Below are 23,594 nucleotides of genomic sequence, written 5' to 3'. Positions count from 1 at the left end.
TGTAGTCACGAATAATTAGAAGGAGTCACACCTGGTCTTCCAAAAGCAGCTTCCTTTGGGGAAGGCTAGGTAGGAATTGGGGTGAGATTTAGGTGACAGGTTGTAAAGGAGATGGATTTAATTTACATGTGAAAGCAGGAAGTTGAGGCCTCTCTCGAGTGTCTGGTGATGGGGAATACAGGTGGCTACTTCTCCTGTTGTCTCTTGATGCATTGTGCAAGTTCACCTGGGAATGCAAATCCAGACAGCCAGGGTTGGGCTGGCTCTCTACTCAGGAAGTGGAAACACTGATTTTTGATAAAGGAGGAAAAATCACAATTTTCAAAGTTCACCCTGCCCTTCTTGAAACATGTAAATGCTGTTTTTTGTTTTGTTTTTACTTAGTTGTGCTGCCCCCCAGTTACCGAAAAATTATAGTTTTATGTTTAGCATTTTAATGTCTTTTGATATTGTGAAAGGTTTATCTTCACAAATTACCTTTGATATTTGAAGATACTTTCAAGTACTTTTCACATATTAGGAAAGAAATTTAAATAAAATATTTTACTTTTTAAACAGTTTCTTTTTCAGTGATTAAAGCAGAAATCAACAAGCTAATGTTCTAGAGCAATGTTTCTCAAACTTTCCTGTGCACAAGAATCGCCTGGGGATCTTGTTACAGATTCTGCTGGTCTGAGGTGTGGCCTGAGATTCTGCATTTCTAACCATTTCCCAGGTAATGCCATTGCTGCTGGTCCAAGGACTTCACTTTGAGTAGCAAGATTTTAATCCTTTATAGTAATTACCAGGAAATGTAAATGGTAATTTGGTAGCTAAATGTTGACCAACTGTAACATTTTTGTTTCAGGAACTTTTTCCATTTGTGGAAACAATTCTTCTCAGATTGGTTTTTCTAAGTTAAACAAGTAATGCATAAAATATTCACCAGTTATAGAAATAAATGGAGTAAAAGTAAAAATCCTTCTTCATTCTCCATTTTTCTCCTCCTTCAACTCTGTCCTCTGCAGATACTTTGATATAATAAACACTTTGTATATAAAAATAAAAATAAATAGGAGTAGCAAAATGAATACTTTGGTATTTATGGAAAATTTTTACAATGCCACAATAATGCTACATGATAAATTCACCTGAAAATTGAACCCAAAATTCAGTGGTTTACAATAAACATTTGTCCTCGTGCTTGGTTTTTGGGTTGACTGCTATTGTCTCATCTAGAATAGTCTGGATGGGCAGCTCTACTTCAGGCTCCATGTTCTAAGATGGAAGCTCCTCTCTGGGATTGGGTTCAAGTGGGTTCCAAGTTTTATTCTGGGGCCTAGGCTGAAGGAGAAGGCGTAGCAGTTACTTGGGACGTGCTTTTCTCATCGAGGATCACAACTGCCAAGAAGACAAGCCCAACATTCAAGTTTATGTCTGCTAACATTGTTCAAAGGAAGTTACACGGCCAAGCCCAGAATCCAGGGGAGGGATTGTTCACTCTGCACTACGGGGCCATGGCAGAGGTATGTATTTACAATTTTATCAAAAGGAAGTGGAGAATTGGGGTGAGTTTTTAATCTATGAAGCCACTGAGAGTATCTCCTTTCTAGCCTCTCTTTTGTGCTCTGTCTAGTATTCTATCCTCAGTGAAATCCATTGCATTCACTTCAAGTTTTCACTCATTGTCATCTGAATTTTTCATCAGAAAGCATCAGATGGAGAAAAAGGAGGTCAAGACCCCCTCATCTTTGAGTGACTCCACCTTGCTGATGGTCTGGAGCAATGACTAGTACGAGAAAATTTAAAAATCCCTGATGGTTTCCATGTGTTCACATCGGAACAGAGCCAAGCGATTGTTATTTAACACAGTTCGGTGAGGCCCTTCGTTTATAGGCCAGAGCAATAAACATGTTAGTTTCTTTCCCCATTTGTTTTTCAGTAACAGGAAAGGGGATTTTTATTAAGGGGATCTAATGCCATTTTGAAGTTTTTGTCTGCAAAGTTTAATAAATAATCTCACTTTCAAAGCTAATTTTAATTGCCTCTAACCCTTTACTAATTATTCTTTTTTCCACTTGGATGGCAGAAGGAGGTTGCTGCTGTTGTTTTTCTGTGTTGGGACATTTTGCCCTTTGCAAAATAATCTGAGTGTGTAGTAGAAGCTACCGATGCCCCAATCTATATCCCCTCAGGCCACTTCTGGATTCCCTGCTGTGGTGTACACACATGCCCTCCACCTCAACCAACCACACCTCTCAGCTTGCTTCTCTGCCTGGAGGCTTTCTTGACACCAGAGGAGCTTGGTCTCTTGCACGCAGGCAGCTTGGAAGTGCCGTGGGTTTAAAGGTCCCACAACTAATGAGCCACCAGAGCTGGTGCATAGACACCCCAGCTCCCCTGTCACTCAGTGGGGCGCGTCCACAGAAAGATTCAGACACCAACAACCTGCTCGTGCACACACACTTACTGGCTGCCTTTCCTTCCCTACCTCTCTCATCATTCCTTTGCAGCACATCCTGGGATCATCTCCCAAATAAACTACTTGTACCCACATCCTTGCCTCAGGGTCAGCTTTTAGAAAAACCCAAACTAAGACAGGTTGAGAGCAGAAAAAGCTGAGAGCTTTCCCTAAAATGCATGCAACTCAGAGCACCTAAAGCAATAAAGTAACTGAATTTATGGGCAGATAAAAAATGGCTGGCAGATGGCATTGCTCTGTGAGAGCTGGCAAGTTAAAATAAGTAGCAACTAAATACCAAAAACGCGAATAGAAGGAAAAATTCCCACCCAGGTGTTGGTCTGTGTTTGAAGCACAGAAAAGGTGGAGTTTGGTCCTAAGCAAGGGCCATGCCCCTGATGCCCTGGCTCCTTCTGCTGCCCAACTAGTTTCTCTCTCTGGCTGCCCCCTGGTTGAATACCCCTTTCTCTGACTATTGTCCAGGAGAGATGGGTATGATCTTGTGCTAATTATTTTTAGAGCAGACAGATTTGCATTAGACTCATGCGCTTCTAGCAGCTGATGTCAGCCCCCTCATGTGCCCTAGGTCACATCCTCTCGGCCCCCTTTTCACAGCACCAGCTTGGTGAAGGTGTCACCTGACAGCACCTTACGTCAGCAGCAGCACCTATCTCTTGCTTTCTGCCCTGGAGCTTCTCTGCTGCCATCTTCAAGATGTTTTCTGGAAACTGTTCAGCTGTTCTGAAGCGTGTGCAGTTCTGAAAGTGCAAGGTCATGAACACCTCATGGGGGCAACGCTTGACCAAAGGGAGAAGAAAGCTGATGCCTAATTTCTCACTTGTTTTTCTGGTGGACAGTTTTGAGGTGTATTCTATGCAGCTCCTCAGAGCACACCCTGGAGGATTGAGCCCCAATTGCCCACGGTGGTGTTTAGCTTGATAACTTTCTAGTCTCTGGCTCCAATTCCTTGAGATGAAATCGCCTAAAGTAAACTTCCTGCACACACTCTGTGTCCCGCTCAGCTGTCTGGGGAGCCCACTGTTGCTTAGGTCCACATTCCGGAATGCCACACTTCCCGATGCTCCTTTTCCAATGGCTTCACATACACCTCCTAGCCCAGTTGCTCTTATGACACTGTTTCATCTCGGCTTCCAATGAACAAAGGTGTGAATGTCTAAAAACTAGAATTTTGCTGCTGATTAACAACTCTTAAGGAATTAACCATTTGTAAAGATATGAACAAATGTTTAGGACTCTAACATCTGGACCTTCTTGTTGAATTTTTAGAACTCTGGTAAGCTTGTTTCTCAGCTGATGGTCCTCCTTCATTAATTTCCACCTTCCCTTAAAATGTACAGTATTTATACCTGTGGCTGCAGATTTTATAGGGGGTTGTTGATTTGGAAAACTGTTTATTAATATTCACGGCACTCGGATAGGCACAATTGAGAATACAGAGCAGCTGAGATGCAGTCGCTAAAGTTTAGGGATAATCTAAGGATGAAATAGGAAAAACTTTACAAATAACCAAAGCAAGTAAAACACAGAATGTGATAAATATGACAAAGTATTGACAGGGTGTTATGGGGGAGAGAGGTCACATCTGGTCGAAGCTAGAAGGAAGCATGACTTCACACTGTTCTTCAGTCGGGGAGTGAAAGATGCTCCGCCTACACCATGCTGCGACCAGCAGCGGCAACAGTCAGTCTTGCCACAATGGCAAAAATGCTCACGTGTGATTGGCTAAGGCATTTTGAAAAAACATTTTCCAATTTAATTCTGGAACATTTTGGTGGCTCTAGAAATTTCAAGCTCCAAAGGCATTTCAACAAGTTTTAGTACGAGGTGTTGAATAGCATGTTTATTCTCGCCAAGGTTGAGCTTTTAGAGTTATGAAATCTCTCTTTTCTGAGGTTGTAGTGTCATACATGCATTTTTGAAGCAGTGTGATTCTTCATGCCTCCTGGGTATTTCTGCTTGTTTATGAGAACTTCATCGTTATTCATGTGTAGACAGCAGTTTGAATGTCCTAGAAAGAAGAAAACATTAAAAACAATGATTACATAATTCATGCCATCCCTAATTAACTATTCTTTATTTTCTAAGAGCTACAGATGTTATATTACTCATGACAGTCTGTTCACATATTATTTGTGTCACGAATAAGACTTTTGTTAGCTTGAAACACTTAAGCAAATTCTGTGTGTTTTTTTAAATTGAAAAAGTGAGTATCAAAGTATATTAACCATTTTTTTGTGTCTATAAAATGAGAAGCTAAACTAGTTGAGGCCTAAAGCCTTCCTAACACAGAGTGTGGTCTTCAGAACAGCAGCATCAACATCATCTATGGGCTTTTAGAAATGCAGAGTCCTGGGCCCCACTTCAGAACTACTGACTCAAAGTCTGCATTTTAACAAGATGTCCAGTGATTCATCAACACTTTAAAGTTTGAGAATCCTGATCTACTGTTTTCTGGAGCTATAATTCTGCAAGCTTTAAGAGCTAACTTTGTCCTTAATTGCCATAATATCTAGCACATGGGACACTCTCATGACACCTGGTGACCATGGTACCTGGCTTTTAGAATATATAAATATATTTTGTTTTGTTTTGTTTTCTTTTGCTGAGGAAGACCGGCTCTGAGCTAACATCTATTGCCAATCCTCCTCCTTTTTTTTCCCCTCAAAGCCCCAGTAGATAGGTGTATGTCAAAGCTGCACATTCTTCTAGTTGCTGTATGTGGGACGCGGCCTCAGCATGGCCAGAGAAGTGGTGCGTCAGTGCCAGGATCCGAACCCGGGCTGCCAGCAGCGGAACACGCGCTCTTAACCACTAAGCCACAGGGCCGGCCCGATATAAATATATTTTGAAATATTCATTTCTAGTAAAGATGTTTCTTCCTTTACTAGAAAAAGAAGCCCGGTTATAGGTTTAAAGTGTCTTTAATTACTATGGTACATTTTCCATGCTCTGATCATTTATGTACTCCTGATCCACAGGGCAAAGTTTTAGGTTTTAGAAACTTAGAGCCACTTGACTAGTCACATATTGGGTATACCTCTTTGGAAGTAAAAGAACATTTTTCATATCCGACCAAATGATAAATGTCCAAGTAATATATTCGATGATGCTCAACCATATTTAGAATTTTTTAACTACTTTTTTTAAAGATAGAATTTTCTACCCATCAGATTGAGTAATAAATGGCATCATTATTCCAGGGTTTTGGAAGCGGAAATCAGCCTGACGTACAACTGGTAAGGATATGAATTGATTCTAGGCACCGAGTAAAGAAGAGAGGAAACAAATGTATAAATAAATGTCCTGCCCAGGAAAAACAGCAAGGGCAAAGGCAGGGAGGAATTAACATTCATTGTGTACAAACTGGAAATAGGACACAAATCATGTATTGTTCTTCAACGTCAAGTTACTGACAGGCCATATGGTATCTATTTGGCTTATTTAAAATGTACTTTCAAATAGAAGAAACAAAACAAATTGTATTTCAACTAATTTCCTTCTTTCTGAACAAGGAACCTGCCCTTTCTAAACCCCTGGTGTAGAGGGAACAAACAGGTTTGCAGCAGTAACTCTCTTGTCGGTGTAATATGCATGTTCAAAAACAGTGGGTGCCAGATCAAATCGTGTTAATATTCCATTATGTTAAATAGCACCCATTTGGATATTTTTCCCAAAATAAATCTAAGTAACTATTGAAAAACAAACATAGTGCATTTTAGAACTAAGGGAGATTCTGAGTGATGGCCAGTGGGGTACCTGGGAAAGTGTACTAAAAGAGGAGGCTGCAAAGATAACCCTGGTGCAAATCAGCTTGGATGCTCTGAGGGGCTCTCTGCCTAGCCATGGGTCCATTTTCATGCAGGTGCCCTGTTAGGGGCTCTCCCCTTCCCTGCCTTGGCCTGGCTGCTGACCCCTTGCTAGCTGCCTCTTCCATTAGACTGGACCTCTTGGCCCAGCCCTTGCTTCCAGATGACCCTTACCCAGAATCAGGTCTCTGGGTCCTTTTCCTCCACTCTCCACCCACCACCACACTCACACTCCTTGGTCTCCAACCTGTGCACCCTATCCACAGTTGTCCCTTTTATCCTTTATTTTTTGTCATTTTGTCATTAATACAAAGAAATACATAATCTCTTTTCCAAGTGAACCCAGAAGATTAAAAAAAATAAAATATAGGTATGACTAGAAAATTCAGACAGTTCAGAAAGAGATGAAATGAAAAGTGCAATTCTCTCCTTCCCCTACAGATCTCTTTCCTCAAAGGGTAAGTCGTTCTTAATTTCTTGTGATTCCTTCCAGGAAAAGTAATGTGTAAATATGCTATATTCTCTCACTGGGGTCAATCTTGTGAATTCTATTTTCCAAGACAATCCTCAAGATCACCAAAATTTTTCAAATTTATTTGGAGTTTGCAAAATACTTTCTCTGGGTAGTTTTAAGTTCCTCTCTGTTTTTGATTCTCCATTTTCAAATATTAATATTATGTTTTCTCCTTTTGTTGATTAGATTCATCAGTAAGTTACCTGCTGTATTGCTATTTTATCCCTAATTACTTGCTTTTTAATTTATTTATCCACTATTTTTCTGTTTTCTAGTTCATTAATTTTGCTTTTATCTTTGTTATTTTCTTCCTTTTCTTAAGTATATTTTGTTATTATTTTCTAACTTTTGGTCTTCGGTAGTTAATTCTTTTGTTTTCATTCTTTCCTGTTATTTATATGGATGTAAGGCTATGTATTTTTCTCTGCTTTTAAGTTGTAATATTTATTGTTTTAATTATAATAACTTTCTAAATACTCTGCAATTACAATTTTGATTACTTCTTTGATCTCAGATATTTTTATGGGAGAAAAATTACAAATTTCTAGGTAGCTGTAGTTTTTCTCCTATTTTGGTTATTATTTTTTAGTTTTATTTTGTATACGTGTGTACACATCTAGATTGTAGCCTGTGCTATTTCTACTTTTTGTTCTAACACATGGAAAATTTTTTGTACATTTGAATGGTTAAAATAAAGTATTTTTTGTTATAGGAATATGACATTTAATATACTTTTATTACTTTAGGTTCAATTTTTGTTCAGAACTTCAAGTTCTTACATACCTATATCCATTTTGTTTCTTAGCATTTCTCATAGTTTATGGTTTATTTTTTGTTGTTATGATATTTACTGATTAACATTTTTTGCTGTCTTATTATTTAGGGTAAATTTTTGCTCTGAAATAAACATTTCATCTTTATGTGTTTCATCTCTTTCAAGTCTCTCTTCCTTAAATCTGAACTTCTCCGATATTAATATCATACCTTCAACTTTTTATTAATATTTTTCTGCTCAGGATTTGTTCATCCTTTAAAAGTTTACCCTTTCAATATTCTTTTATATTATATTTGTTTTATACAATATGTATTTTTTGCTATTTACCCAATCTATGGTGATATTTTTGTTCATTTTTATTTATATACTGACATTTTTGAGACAAAAGTTATATTTAGACTCAATTCTGTCGTCTTGGCATCTTTTCTGCTTTCATTACCATGAGTTCAATTGAACCAGCCTTTAAATCTGCAAACTAATATTTATTTTACTAGATTTTTTTTTTGGATTTGGACTCTTCAATTTTTGCTATAGTCAGTGCTGTTTGGGAAAACTGTTTAGCTATTACTTTGCCAGTGGTAGGATCAGGCTCATAGTAGCCTAAGGTATAGGACAAAAAGACATTACACAGGAGTTTCTGTGAAAATGTGCTTAAGCCAACGAATTCTCCTGAAAGCCACAAAACCAATGTGAGTTTGAGCAAATCTAGCATGACAATAGTTTCTGCAGAAAAAACAAAAATAAAAACAAAAGCAAAAAACACTTGGATCTAAAAAAATGCATTATCAACATGAGTCAGAGCAGCCCAGAAGTAGTGGCCCAGAATGCTAAGTATGTAGTACCGCTCAAAAGTTTATGTGCCAGCTGGTTGGGTCTTCTGGTCTCAGGGGCTCCCACATGCATCTGTGGCCAGATGTGGGTCAGGTAGGCAGCTCTGCTGACCTCGGGTGGGCTCTCTCACATGTTTGGGGTCAGCTGGCTATAGGCTGGTCCAGCATGGCCTCAGCTGGGCAGCTGGGGTCCACTCTACATGTGCTCTCATCCTCCTGCAGTCTGGCTGGGGCTATTCCCAAGGTGCTAGCAGGACTCCAGAAAAGAGAGCAAAAGTTCAAGGTCCCTTGAGACCCAGGCTGGGAACTGACTCACTCTCGCTTCTGACACGTTCTATTGGCCTAAGCAAGTCCAAAGATCAGCCCAGATTCAAGAAGTGGGTCAACGGACACAGCCCCCTCTGATGGGAAGAGTTGTAAAGTCACAGCACAAAGAGCATGAAGGGTTGAAGAATTGAAACACTTTGGCAATTGATGTTCCATATGTTACTACGTGGAATTAAAATCCTTCTGCATTCATATCCTCTACCTCATGCACCCCAGGCTTTCTTAGGGGCTTGAGCATTCTTCATTTAAAGGAAGACTATGACATCACTGAAGAAAATGGAATGATGTCTACAGAGCAGCAATTCATTTGGGGGCTCTCATAATGTGTCATCCTATATGCCCTGAGGTCAGCATTTCCACTTTGAGGTTTTGAGCCTGTCTCAACTCTGGGAGTATTGAAAATGTTTACATAGCGACTTAGGAACCTTGCAAGACTCTATACTTTTCAGACTAAAAAAAAAAAAAATTGGAGAAAATTATTTATGCGTATATTGGTGTTTATAAAACACTAGTATAACTTTAAAAAGATGGATTTTATACAGCTACTCATAGGTCTTATTATTAGTCATGTCCATTTTCAAAAACTGTTCTTTTTCTCTGAATGATTAATTTACACATCTGAGATTTGTGAGCATATAAACACAATCCCATGATTCCACGAAAGTTATGTATACATTATTTTTTTCAATCCCCTTATAAGCACTCTCCAGTGAAATAAATCTAGCATAAAGAGCACAACCCTTAGGAATAAAAAGCCTTTCCAAATATATTTGTCTAAATTTGGCAGGCCTATTTTAGAAACACACATCTTGTTTGAAAAGAAGTCTGTGATTTGCTCCTTTTGAACTTGTCAAGACTAACAATGACATGAAATTATAATGTTTCATAGAGATATTATTTAGTAAAATTGGTAGAGATCAAAACTTGAGATGAAAAAAATATCCAGAATGTATGCACCAGTCATTTTTTTCTTATTCAGCAAACCATTCACATGTAAAGTAAAATGGAGAATTCTGGCAATTCTTAAATACTTTAAGAGTGCTATTTGATTGAATTAGTAAGCCTTAAGATATATATCGGGATAATTATCACACATAATTAAAACAAGGGAAAAATTACTTCAATAAGTTATCTCCTTTGTGGTTAATATCTATTAGGTGATATTATGAAATGGAAATTTTGAAAAAATTGTGGTATCTCATATTATTAAACCAAATTTAAATAATTAGCTAATTGACTATTATTATAATCTATTTCTGTCAGTGGTCTCTAAGAACAATTAATTAATACAGGAATGTTGTTAGCTATTTATCCATAAATAAAAAATTTTGCTCTGCTCTTAATGACACTTGGTTACTAACTAAGGACAAATTAAGTAAATAAACACAGTGGAAGAGAATTAAAACCTACAGAGACTGTAGTCTAGACAAATTATAAATAAGGGTATCTATTTTCTGGTTAATATTTTGAATTGTATTTCCACATTTTATCTCATTTAATCAACACAGCAATATATTTGTTATTTGGGGCAAGTTTTACTGAATAAACTGTGGACTTGTGAGTTTACATGACTTGCCCAAATTCAGAGTCATTGTATGGTGGATCCAGGATGTTGTCCACCCTAAAGCCCCTGTTCTCTCTACCAAGACGGCACTGACATTGGCCCCCTCTGTGTACACTTCTGGGGGAGCAGAGCCACCAGCATGATGATGGAGGTAGAGGAAGGAATTCGTAGGACACATGATGGAACAATTTCCAGCCTTGAAAAAGGCCAAAGAAATGGCAGGTTCCAAACACTTATTTCCAGCAAATGAACCCAATCTCTGTTTCACTGGAGTCATGGAAAATCTCAAAAAGTAAAGCATGTGAATTTCAAATCCTATATTAAACTTCACCCTGGCAATGTTAAGCCTGATTTTATTTGATAGCAAATAAGAACCAGTTAATGATATTGATAATGTTATTGATGATGAAAATTTTTATCCTATTATGTCTTGTGGGTATATTAAATTATTGTTCAGTATATACTCACCCTCTTAGTGATCTCCACGGAAGGAATGTACTTTTTTGCCCCACTGATGTCAAGTGACTTTCTTTGGCCAAAGGAACATGACTCAAAGCGACTGTGCCAACTCCAAGTCTGCACCTTAAAAAGTTAACACAAGTGTCCCTCTGTCTTTCTTGTGCTCCTGCCATTGCCATGAGAAGATCATGCCTCAAGTAGCTCCAAGTGCAAGGAGGATGAGGGACCTGAGGACCAGACATAGACCCAACCTATAGCTTGGAGCACAGCCCAGCCATGGCCAGCCTAGATCAGCTGAATTTCAGCCAACCCATAGTGGAATCATTGGTGATAAGTGGTTAGAAGGCTAAGACTACCAGATTAAGGTATTCACATTAGTCTCCTTCAGGTGAGTGGGAGCTACGGCAAGTCTTCGAGCAGAAAAATAAGTACCCATCGTTATCTTTTACCAACATTATTCTGGCAGCAATATGTAGTTCAAACACTTCAGATGGGGTCTATTTCTATAGCTCCCACAGAAGAGGAAAAACATGAATTCAGTTTGGTGCCAGGACTTTTAGCACAAATGAGGCAATATGAGGAATGGTTGGAGCTATGTGAGGAACTCAGGGTTGGAAATTTACAGCATGATGGCTTAATGCCCAAAGGAAATAACGAACTCTAACCTCTGAAAATATGGTTGTCACCTAATTGGAGAGTCTTGCATAAGAACAATCACAAAACTTGATTATTGTAGCACAGTAAACACTCTGCAATTGTTTTCTGTTGTCCTCACTTTGGTCTCTCTTGATAGGAGCCTTCAGATGAGGCCTTCAGCTAATTGTTGTCTTTTGTTAAAAGTATTTGAATGGGCTTCCTAAGAATTAACTGCATCTGAACATCAGGTAAATTATTGACTCATATTTTTCAAGACTGACAGCAAATCTAATAAATGTGCCATTGAACTCTGTTACACATTGTTTTTAATTAATATAAGAATGTACAGTACTTATTTGTAAGATTTCCATGCTGAGGCTTACCAATATTGATTAGCTAGCTAATCAATGGGGAGACCCCATGGTTATTAGCGCCAAGAAGAAACCAAATGATCACTGGCTAATAAAGATAATTCGGTAGCAGAGAGCTGAGGGGAGTCATTTTCGATTCTGGCCACACACTACAATCACCTGGAAATATTTTTTAAAAACCCCAGACCGAGTAATGATTATTTTTAAAAATCTCTCTGGATGATTTTACTGTGCAATCTGGGTTGAAATACAGCATATATGTTTTATGCAATTTTTAAAAATCCAAAATAATCTGGATAGTTTACCTATACAAAATGCCCCATGAAGAACATTCTTCCCTATAGCCTAGTTTTTATAGCCAGGCCAAAAAAATCTTTAATTTGTACATTATTCTATATATTGATTCAGAACCTAATATAATTATCAAATTTTGCCAATCACCGTCTATCCACAGAATACTTTTCATCATGCAAAACTGAAACTCTGTACTTATTAAACAATAACTCTCCATTTCCCCCTGCCCCTAGTCCCTGGCAACCACCATTCTACTTTCTGTCTCTATGAATTTGACAATTCTAAGTACCTTTTACAAGTGGAATCATACAGAATTTGTCGTTTTATGACTGGCTTATAATGTACTCAAGTTTTATTCATGTTGTAGCATCTGTAAAAATTTCCTGCCTTTTTAAGGCTGAATAATATTCCATTATATGTGTATATCACATTTTGTTTACCTATTCATCTGTCAACAGACACTTGGTTTCCTTCTACCCCTTGGCTATTGTGGGTAATGCTGCTATGAATATGGGTATACAAATATCTCTTCAAGACCCTGCCTTCAATTCTTTTGGGTATATAGTAGAATTGCTAGATCATATAGTAATTCTATTTTTAATTTTTGGAAGGACCACCATAATGTTTTTGATAGTGGCTGCACCATTTTACATTCCCACCAACAGTGCACAAGGAGTCCAATTTCTCGATGTCTTTACCAACACTTGTTATTTGCTGTTTTTTAATAGTAGCCATCCTAATGAGTGTGAGGTGGTATCTCACTGTGGTTTTAATTTGCAGTTCCCCAATGATTAGTGATTTGAGCATCTTTTCCTGGGCTTATTGATCATTTGTATATCTTCTTTGGAGAAATGTCTATTTAAGTCCTTTGCCCATTTTTTTAATCAGTTTGTTTATTTTTTGTTGTTGTTGACTTGTAGGAGTTCTTTATATATTTTGGATATTACCCCTTATCACATACATGATTTGCAAATATATTCTCCCATCTTGTGGGTTGCTTTTTCAATCTGCTCATTGTGTTCTCTGATACACACACGTTTTTAATTTTGATTATAGTTTATCTACTTTTACTTTTTTTGCTTGTGCTTTTGGTGCCATATTCAAGAAATCATTACTAAACAACCCATTTACTTTTAGCAAAGTCTGTCTTCTAAGGCACAAAGATGACTTACAATGTAAATCAATTGGATAACCTAGATTAACTTGCTCATGCAAAACACAGGATATTAAAAATGAATAAAATTAAAATTGGCAAACTCTGAGGTTTTATTGAAACTTTAACTTTTTAAAGAAAAAATATTAAATTTTATTTGTTTAACTAGTTGATTACTTTGCCTGAGGTTTCTAATTCATAACTATTTCACGGATCCTTTCAAATTGAAACATAATGGGAACACTTTGGAAGTCAAAGTCTATGTGTTATGTGTCTTTGTTTTGCCAAACTGCCTAGTACAGTGAGTAGCAATGAGCATCTACTCAATAAACCCTTAAAATGTTAAAATATTATTCCAGGAGTGGCTGTTGATACTATTTACACCATGTATTCATTTCATGCATGAAAAATTGAGATCTGCGAGGAAAAGTAATCCAAGTGATCAATATTGACTACAAAAGAGATGCCTTGCTTGCAGACACAACAGAAATGCATGGGTTTAGAAGTTTGGACCGCCTGTCTGAACTAATGGGATAATTCATGCCTGTGAGATGGAGGTGTGCCTATGATGTCACCCTTTAATTGTAAGCAGATGGTGCAATAGGAAGATGGGGATAAATTTTGAGTCTCTAAGAAAATTTATTCCAAGAGTTTTTTCCTCAATTCTATAAATGCTTCTGAAAACTCTCACCTTGTCAGCTGGGGGCTCCCACATCTCATGCAACCCCCAGGTATTAGCAAGACATTTTGAGAGATGCTAGGAGATCCTCTGTGCAGTTGCCATCTTGGCTGACCACGTTTCATATTTACAACTCATTTTATTCTATAAAATTTACAGTATTTTAGACCTGAAGGAGCCTTCAAGTCATCAGGTTCACATCCCCTTCTTTTCAAATGGGGGAATGGAGGCCTAGAGAGGCAGTGACTTCACACAAATACACTGCCGATGAGATGTGGTCGAGATCCTAATTGAACTCCCCAAACCAAAAGCTTATATATTGTTAGAAATGTCACTAGAAGCAGAAACAAAAAAGGGGACAATATGCATTCCGGGGCTTGAGTTCCCTCTTCGTCTTGCAGCTTCTGGAAGCTTGCTCTCCCTCAGCCATCCACAAAGCCAGAAAACCTTTGGTTTCTAGCACTCTAAGTCCCCAAGCCTAGTAACAAAGCCATGAGGATCGTGGCCATAAGAACTTCCTCTCACCAGTCCTAGGTTGACTTTAGCTGGTCCCATTGCCACCAGAAATGGGACAGCTGGACCCTTTCCCAATTTTCTCCACTTTCAGCTATCTTTGATAAAAGGGGCTTCATTCCACAAGAATTAGCATACTCAAAGTGTTGCTGTTTTTGTATTCACAAAAAATTGTATTGACAAGATTGCCAATTTTTGAAACTTTTCCAATTCATCTGACCTTCCAAATAACCACATCCACTGGAAAATTATTGGACATCTGTGAGAGTCATCTGGGGTTGAATTAAATTTTTGATGTGCTGTGAAACTGGGTGAGAGCATTAGAATTACATTTTAATAGCTATAAATGTGCTAATCAAATGCTGTTCTTCGGTGCAAATTGGCAACACTCCCAGACTTCAAGAAGCTTCAAAGAAATGCATTTCAAAATTCCTGATTAACAAATATGTACAAGTCAGAAAAGATAAATTAAGAATCCTTTATTAAAGTACCCAATAAACCCTAGATTTATCTTATGAGTTATGGTCTTAAATGGGGCCTATTTGCATGGAAAAGAGCAACATTGTTCAACATTGTGAGTAGCAAGTAAAAATTCTTAAGGAAAGAAAACTCTTCTTAGAGTTTGTGGTTCCAATGAAGTCGTTGTACTTAGTCCACTATTTTCTGGATTGCTTAACAGAGCAAAACTAGGAAAAAGAGATGGGAGTTGTGGGAACTCAGATTTCTATCGGATATTATAGAGCACTTCTTAACAAGTGGTCGCTTTGTGCATCTCATGAAAAATGTTTAAATAGAAATTGGACAACCATCTTCCAGGGATATTGTACAAGATATTTCTTAATTGGATGAGAAGGGTACTCAATGACTTTCAGGTCCTTTTAAATTTTAAGACTGTGTTGCTACATTCTGTAAAATAAAGCCAAAAGGAGCTCTAGTTGAATCGCTGGTAAATAATATGTCTCAGAAATGAATTCTCACCGAACAGCATTTAGAATTTAGCAGAACTAAATCTAAGTTTCTGGAACCCACATGGAGGCTAAAGGACAGTCACAGCTTTGGATGCGAAAGGGAGCTCAGGGGAGCAAGAGGAGGCCTGCGAGGCCAGCAGGTTCTCTGAGAGCAGCTGGAAGACAGGTGAGGTGGAGGTTGATGGCAAGCCTCAAGATATTCGAAATGTAAAGCTCTTTTGGTTTCCTAGCTTATCAAATCATTACTGTTGACCGTAATCCTTTACATAGGAACACACAGGAGTTCAGAGAACTCCGGGACAAATGGCAAAGATCATGCAAGAAATCTTTGTTGGGGTATAACTGTGGCCCATTTCCCTACCTGCTAGCACAGTTGAGTGTAGAAGTTTCTGAGGTATCCAAATACTTATACAAAGCAAAATTTATATTTGCTTATGCAAGGCAAAATTGTGTGTTTGCCTAGATGCCCTTCAGTTTAATCACACTCAAGGCTTGCATATCATGCCCCTTTTCCCTTTCCCATGCTCCTCTCTCTTACCCCGCCCCTAGTCCTTCCCTAGGATTCCTGACTTCAGGCAATGCCTCACATTCAGGACCTGTCCTTCTGTCTCCTCTGAATAAAAACTGACCTGAGCTGTGTCCTCATCTCTCTGCACCTTCTAGATATGTGGCCAAGTGAATTAAGACCTAAAGACAAACAGGAACATCCTCTGTGTACCTCTTCCACAGTATTTGCATGATAGTTGAGTTTTCTTATAATTGAAAAACCATTTCAATGTTCAAAAAACAAAATACTGTTTCTGTAATTGTAAATTCCCTGCAGGTGGTCAGCAGGTAAGGGCAATAGTTTGATAGCTTTAGGTGTGGTCTGGTTGTGCACCCACATCCCGCCAGGTAGGTCACCCCCTCTACATCTGTGTAGAAAGTGGGAAACTGTGTAATGGAGAATTATTTTAGAATCCCTTACTACAACCTGTACTCATTCAACAAAATGTCTCAATTTCTTCTGTGGAGTAGTTATTGAACTCTTGGAAAAAATGCCATGACTGAAACTCCAATAATGTTATTATACTAAAGTTAATTCATTGTTTTCTAGAAATTTAAGTATTTTTTCTTTGTGCTTTTATTTATTTTTCATTTTTGGACACATTTTTCCCTATTTTTTTTTCAGCTTTATTGATTGAAAATTGTATATATTTAAGGTGTATAACTTGCTTTATATATTTAAGGTATATAACTTGATGTTTTGTTATATGTATACATTGTGAAGTGATCACCACAATCAAGCTAGTTAACATACGCATCACCTCATATAGTTGCTATTTTATTTCTTTTCTTTTTTTTTTCTGTTTTCTTTGTCGTGGTGAGAAGGCTTAAGATCTACCAAAAATTTAGTATTTATTGTCCGTGAAGCTAAACTTATTATTTGTCCTTATTGAGTACAATTTTGCTACTTTTTTTTGGTAAGAAGTGCATTTAAGTGTTACCTTACATAAAGACTAAAATGATTTTTCAGTTTATTGGGAAGAAATACTTTAAGAAGTTAAGATATCAAAAGTCCACTAGGCAATGGAGATGAATATGAGGACCAGAGCATGGTTTTAAGAAGTTAGAATCACAGCTGCTAAAATTGAAGTAATTTACCAAAAGTTTCTGCAAACTAACCAGATATTGCTCCTGAGAAAAATGTATCTATATACTGTAAAATATATGGATTTATACCATAAAATCCCAAACACAGAGCACCTATGGTGGCCATGTACCTGACCAAAAAACAAGACAAAACTGATCCTTCTTCTTCCACTGGACCAAAGCAGTGAAATAAACAAGGAATCAGGTAATTCCAAATAAGTCCAGCTTCAGGGTTGAAGTGTTATTGTTAGATCACCCTGAAATTTTTCCCTTGATAATCCCCAGTGTTCAGAGGACAGCAAGCCAAGAAGAGAGTAAGTTTCCTTTCTGCTGTTTCATATGCTCAAAGATTGTTTTTGCTCCAAGGACCATTTTAAAAATACTCTGTCCACTTAAGGACAACTACTGATTCTCTTTGCCACTTGGAGTCAAGGAAAAGAAACTCATAGATGGAATGAACATCCCTTTTCTGAAACTTTCTCTTCCACCAAGCCTTTTAGCCAAACTGCTAGGGAAGATTGAAACAGAAGTTTCAACTACTTTTGACCTGTCTCTAACCAATGCTTGGGAGAGAAAATAACACAGGTAGGACTCCCTGATTTGCTGGGTAAATGGGACTTTCTGCTGAAAACAAAATCTGTTTGTAGTCCCTAGAGGCCAATAACTCCATTTGTGAAAAATGGAAGGCAGTGATAAAAAGCATTTGTTTGTTTTTCTTCTCTCACCTCAAGCATGCATGTTACTTGTATTATCTCATCCACAAAAGAGAGAATTAAGCTCAACATTCCACATGCTCGCCTTAAAAATTACCTCTCAGTTGGGCGGGTGTGGCGTTCTAGCAAGTCTTCCCACGGGTCTCCTCCACCGCAGAGAGCTCCTGTTCTTTGGAAGAGAAAACCATTCTCTTTGGGCAAGAAGGCCGCTTCTCCTGCTGCTGGAAAATGGACAGGGAGCATCCTGGAGCTGACTCTCTCTGTGATGCCTGCAAATGGCTTCTCAGTAGCATTGCTGGAATCCACTCCCCAGACTCTGCCCTTGTTGAAATCATAGTTTTTCTCCATCTCCCCTTTGAAAATATAGAAAAGGACTGAGATGAAAGTACTTGCGACTGCTAGTAAGTAAACAGCATACTGGATAACAAAAATGGCCAAAGCAAGTGTGATATACACAACAAAAATGATCAGCTTTGCCAACATGGCTGCATTTCTCCTCATTCACAGAAGATATTTAAAAATTCCCAAAGGCACCCACCATGCAATTATGTCTTTTTAAGATGTGGACAGGAGAAAAGGACATTTCTAAACATGATGAAGTATGTTGTAATTCCTCCAAGTATCTACCAGAAGGGCTGTGTAATGAAACTTTTGATTTCCCAACTGACACAAAACCATGGCTAAAGGTAAAAGATGGGATATTGCTTCACCATGAAAACTGTAATGGAGAGACGTCCAAGGATTTATTTTATCCCCTAACCATGTAACTGATTCACTTGGACTCTAATTTCCAAGGGGTAGGAACAAGCTAATATTACGCCTTTATAACATGCAAGGCCACTGTAGAAATCTGATGATTTTCTTGGAAAATTGAAATATACCAGTCCAGAATGAAAGGAAAATAAAGGCATTTTCAAACATTCAAAGACTCAGAAAGTTTACCTCTCTTGGATGTGTTTGGGGAAAAAAATTACTAGAGGATATAATCCAATACAACTTCTTCTTTATTTTTTTCCAGGTTTATTCAGACATTATTGGCGTACAACATATGTAAATTTAAGAAGTACAACATGATGATTTGATACACATATATATTGCAAAATGATTACCACGGTAAGGTTGGATAATACTGCCATCCCCTCTTATAATTACCTTTTTTTGTGTGCATGGTGATAACATTTAAGACCTACTCTCTTAAAACTTCCTTTTTTTTAATTGAGGTAACATTGGTTTATAACATTATATAAATTTCAAGTGTACATCACTATATTTTGATTTCTGTGTACATCTTCTTTATTGAAAGAGGAATACTTGGTATGTAAAAAACTGTGAATTTAACCAGTAAAGCAATGAAATTAAATCCCAGAATCACAGCTCAGCAGCAGACGTACAAGGTAATATATTCAAATTAGAAAAGCAAGTTAGTGAGCTACCAGAGGCAGTCTTTAAGAAGACAGTCACTTTCCTGTATTAAATGGTGTGACTAACAAGCGTGATGATCTAGAAACAAAATGGCCAGGATATTTCTTAGTTAACAAGGTAAATGAAAGGTAATAAGAGAATCCAAGAAGAACATACAGTTGATTAATGAAGACATGGTACTCAAATGAAGCAAACTAAACTGAAGCATGATTCTGAATAAGTGATGGAATATGAGAAACGAGACTCTATTTGTCCTTAATATTCAGAAACTTCTGCTTTATGTGGCACAGATTGAGTGTGAGGTTGTATTTCCAAAGGGCTTAACCATACTGCTTGATTTTTTTTTTTTTTCAATGAGGAAGACTAGCCCTGAGCTAACATCTATTGCCAATCCTCTCTTTTTGCTGAGGAAGATTGGCCCTGGGCTAACATCCATGCCCATCTTCCTCTACTTTATATGTGGGACACTGCCACAGCGTGGCTTGATAAGCAGTGTGTAGGTCCACGTCTGGTATCCGAACCTGTGAACCCCAGGCCACTGAAGCGGAGCGTGCGAACTTAACCACTACAGCATCAGGCCGGCCCCTTGATTTTACAATGAATATTTCCAAACTCACAACATTCCAAATGCTATCTACTAGTTTTACATTTCTAGAAACCTAAAACATAAAAAGAAAACTTAATTTATGATAGTGATAGAATAGAATGTATAGGTTACAAACCTTGACAATTTAAAAGTACTGATATAGCTGAGAAAAGTTTGGAGGCATACTGAGAGAGATGGAGAGAAGTGAGGGAATATTGATCTCCACATCTCACATAGCTGGAATTCAAGGGATCCTGCCTAATATTGGTGCAAGAAATAAAGATTAGGTATAGTTTTTAAAATAATAAAGAGGACCAATGGGAGACCTAAAAATACAAATTTAACATGATTTTTAAGGTAGAATGGGTAGTAGAAGGTGTTAAATTCTTCATTTTCATGGTAGGATGTCAAAAGATACTGTTTAAAATTGATAAATAACAAACTAGATTTATAAGTGTATTATCTAGACCTATGTTGTCCAAGATGGTGGACACCAGCCATGTGTGGCTATTGAACACTTGGAATGTAGCCAGTCTGAATTGATACATGCTCTAAGTATGAAATACACTTAACATTAAAAAAAAAGAACTTAAAATATCACATTCATGTTTTTTATATTGACTATGTAAATGAGAAAGAACACTTTGGATATATGGGATTAAATAAAATATTTCATTAACATTATTCTCACCTGTTTTCTTTTACTTTTTAAAATGTGGCTACTAGACTAATTAAATGTGGCTCACATTGTATTTTTATTGGACAGCACTGGTCTAGCATTTTAGAACAAATCACCAGGAGAACCAAAAATGTTAAAAATAGCTCTGGAGAGTAGACTGGTGTGGGAAAGGGAAAGACTTTATATTTTTGTTTTGTGCCCTTTAGTATAGTCTGAGTTTTTATTACCAAGACCATCTATTATTCTCTAAATAAACATTTAATGAAATATAAATAAAAGACAACGTGCAATAAATCAAGATTATGATGTGTTTTCGAAGAGTAGATTACATGGGTGGACTGGGGGCGAAAATCAAAAGAATAAAGTGAGGAGAGCCATTTAGATAAAATGTGAAAATGATATACCTTTCAATTTATAGAAAAAGAATAAAAACAATAGTAGGGAATTATAATTGGGAAGAGACATTAAAATTATAAAATGTATTATATTGATCAATAGTGCATTTTTCATCTTAATATTCAATTTTAGGAATCATTGGGTAGTTTTCTGCACATTAGATTAAATAATAAATGTAAAATCACTGTAAAACAATGTAGATGATGGCACTATGTTGGTTAATACAGGTGTATCTAGCTTTATGCTTAAGTAATACATACATATTCCAGTTTAACAAAGACATAGACTTGGTTGTGATTGCTCACTTTACTAAAGAAGCTTGTCCTTAACTAAAAGAACCAACAAAGAACTTCTGAATCCTTACACTCTTAAATATTATCTCAAAAATTCAACCCCCCGATTTTACAAAGCTGCTAGAGACTAAGTAACAACTTCAGGGAAAGAATTCAGATTTTCTATTATAATAGCAATTAAAGAAATTTAATAAGACTAAATTTACATACAGCTTTTAATAAAATAAAGTGTATATTCAAAATTTCTCAGACATATTAATTATGTAAAATTAAATTAATTTTAGTATTAATTGGAAAAAATATTATGAGTTGAGTCTTTCCTTCATGATAGAGAGTATGTTTTCCAAGGTCACATTGGGGAGGAAACTTCTCTGTTCCCTTAAGAATTTTTTCCATCATAAATGTCTGTAAAATTTTCAGAAGGGTGGGCAGAAATGTAACATTGATATGAACCAATTGTCCCTTTGAATCATTGTTCTTAAATTTTCTCCACTGTGTGATTTTACAAAAGAGAGGAATATATCCCACTTTCATTTTTAGTTGTTTTTAATTTCCCATTAGAACATCATTCCTTTGGCTAAAATTTTATTTTCTATAGATATTTGCATACTATGGCCTACACTAACAGATTAAATTTCCTCAGTCATTGAGGTATTGATATCTGCTGGGAAATTTTAATAAAAATAATTTATTTTAAAGAGTAGGTTTTGATAAGAAAAGGGAAAAGTGAGATTAAGGCATTAGAGAACACCAAGAGATTCAAAGGAAGGAAGAAATACAGAAAGGGTTGGGCTCAGAGAAGATTATAGCAAACCTCACCAGTTTTATAGTCTTAAAACTCAATGTGCCTGGCTAGTATGAGATTGTGGGGGCATAAATTGGAATTGTGGCTTTTCATGTCCCTCAGTATAAAAACTAAGATGATTTTAAATGTAGATTGATTTCTGGTTCAAGACTAAAAGGATCAGGGAAACTCTTTTCATCAAACGTAAGAATCTTGGGTTCTTCACCTACAGAAGATTTATGTAAAAATAATTAGATTTAGAACTAGTTATAGTAGAGAACAGTGCTTTAATATATAAAGAGGTTTGCTGACATGCATTTTTACTGATGGATAGGTTTTTTCTTTATGCAAATCAGATCTTAGCTTTGACCATCAAAAATCACATTCAACTCTTCATCCTAAGGTAGCCCCCAAAATATATTTCCAATTATTTAAAATACATTTTAAACCAGCTGCAACCAAGGTTTCAGGAGATTTAAAACTACTGCAGTGTCTCCAGAAGCTAAATCATACATTTACTATCTCTTACCTTTCAGATCATCAAATCCCATAAGACTCACTATAAATTTCTCCTCTTCCACTCCATCATGACTTGGGCAGAAACATTCTGGATTAAATGATGCTATGACTTGATTTATGTACATCTGGACTTTCAGCCCAATGGCTTCCCAGCACTCTATCAATCTTTATAAAGTCCTGGTAATGTACTTGAAAAGAACTGCAATGCAGTGAGTTAAAAACGAGGCCTGGAGTTTCGCCAATGTTACAAGATAAGCCGTGTGACCCGGCCCACACTGCATAGCTGGGGATGGAGGAGTGATTGCACTTTGGGCTCAGCAGCCCCCTGGGCTCCGCTGCTTGCCCTCTCAAATCAACCACCACAGCCTGAAATTTTTCCAATATGCCACTGCTGAGAAAGGTCGAGAGGCGCTTCGATGCTTGGACTTCTTTAACATTTGTTTTATGATATTAAGCTGAGGCTGCTGAGTTTACTTGCATTTTCACCCTATTAATTTATTCAGATAGAAGCCTCCCTAAGCCTAATATAATACAATTCAATAAGTTTGATGATTGTATTACTGTTCCCAATACTAGGTGACCCTTCCTACCCATAAAGGATGTAAACCATCCAGTCTCATTGACATCAGGCTTGGCCACAAACCATGGTTTGCTTTGGCCAATGAAATGTGGTCAGACATATTAGATGCCAGTTCTGAGCAAAAGCTCTAAAAACTCTGGTGTGGTTTCACCATCTTTCTTTTCCCACAGCCACTGAGCTGGCAGGGCCCAGATGAAGGCTGCTCGTTCAACCTGAGTGGGCTCCAGACGGAAGAGCCAAAGCCAACCTATGAGTGACATGTAAAATGAGCGAGAAAGAAAACTGTTGTTGTAAGCCACTAAGATTTGGGGGTACAGGGTGTCTTTTGTTACCGTAGCATAACTTAGCCTAAGCTGGCTGATACAATCAGCATCTTTTATAGAAACTGTAAGAACTGTCTGAACATGAATAAATCAAAAAAGTTCAGCAAAGTCGATGCTTTGGCCCATAAGAGTGATTTCTTGTTTCTCAAAATTTCTGCACGCCTGGCCTATCTTTCTTAAATGTCCTTCAAGAAATATTGGATACTGGGCATACTGCTTTCAGGAACGCTAGATGCCTGTACTTGAAGGGGTCTGGTAATCTTCCTTTTTCTTGCTAGAATGGAGATAGGTCTGGAGTCTTAAAGTCTGGAGATCTC

This window comes from Ceratotherium simum, chromosome 21 (genome assembly GCF_057802395.1).
Source record: "Ceratotherium simum simum isolate JZ-2026a chromosome 21, ASM5780239v1, whole genome shotgun sequence".
Lineage (NCBI taxonomy): Eukaryota > Metazoa > Chordata > Mammalia > Perissodactyla > Rhinocerotidae > Ceratotherium > Ceratotherium simum.
Note: the sequence above shows the minus strand (reverse complement) of the source record.